The sequence below is a fragment of the Atta colombica genome, unplaced genomic scaffold (assembly GCF_001594045.1).
Source record: "Atta colombica isolate Treedump-2 unplaced genomic scaffold, Acol1.0 scaffold210, whole genome shotgun sequence".
In the NCBI taxonomy this organism is placed as follows: domain Eukaryota; kingdom Metazoa; phylum Arthropoda; class Insecta; order Hymenoptera; family Formicidae; genus Atta; species Atta colombica.
In genome coordinates this window covers 2002925-2003931 of record NW_017259306.1, presented here as the reverse complement: position 1 = coordinate 2003931, position 1007 = coordinate 2002925, and the positions used below count along the sequence as shown (strand labels likewise).

Genomic DNA, 1007 nt, shown 5'->3' with positions numbered 1-1007 from the left:
GGAACACCCTGTATATATATATATATATATATACATACATACACATACATTTGTAACGTTGTGCACTTCTTTTTTTTTTATTTATATCCAAGAGAGATTAAATGTAGATAATGAATTTTCTCCTTCGAAAGAATAGAATTTTTTTAAGAATATAAAAATTTTTTGTATTATTAATATCACTAAAAAGAGAAAATCTCTATCATGTTTCTACATTAAAAGCGAGAAATTGTTAAGCTATATGGGTTTCGTTCTGAAAGCATTAAAGAGCGTGTACATGCAGCGCATGAGATTAGAATTTACATTAGATGCCTACATAGAGTGAGATTACATAAAATTTTCGTTATCGGTAAATAATATAGCTCATGTTATTCATAAATAAAGTTATATTCGAAATTAACGTTTTGTATTGAATACGTATTGTGTTATATAATATAAATATAGGTCTGGAAAAATAACCGAAGTGAAATTTTCCAGTAGGTTATGTCATAATATAACGCTGACATTTTATTGTACTATCCCCGAGATAAAAAAATCACGGTACATCTTGATGAATAATACACATATAATATTGTATATGTACAAGGTAAATATATATAGTACATATAAAATATATAATTATTAACTCTAATTAAATAAGAAAAATCCTATAATTGGTCAAAGTGGATCCTAATGCTTAAATATTTCTGTGTGAATTTATATATTTTATTACGTATCTAATTCTACAAACTACGTGCTGAAATATTTTTAATCTTGAAACGCAATTATAACCAGAATATCACTTATTAAATTGACAAGTAATTTAATAACTTTTTGTACTTTTAAGATGCTTTATAAGAATATTAATAATTTGATGTTAATGAGAATCTCAAATTTGCAAATAATTTATTGCGGAAAATACTATCTCAGCCGGGATTCAAATCCGTATTCCATATTCCGGACATCCTCATTATTTAACTACTCTGTAATTATTACATGTTATTATTACATTTTATATGTATATATATATA

General features: G+C 24.8%; 1 protein-coding gene across 1 annotated transcript in view; it reads left to right on the top strand.

Moving 5' to 3' along the window:
* The window catches only part of LOC108687656 (potassium voltage-gated channel subfamily H member 8), a 34099-nt gene that overhangs the window by 1032 nt on the left and 32060 nt on the right, over nucleotides 1-1007 (top strand). The gene's annotated exons all lie outside the window — the stretch shown is intronic.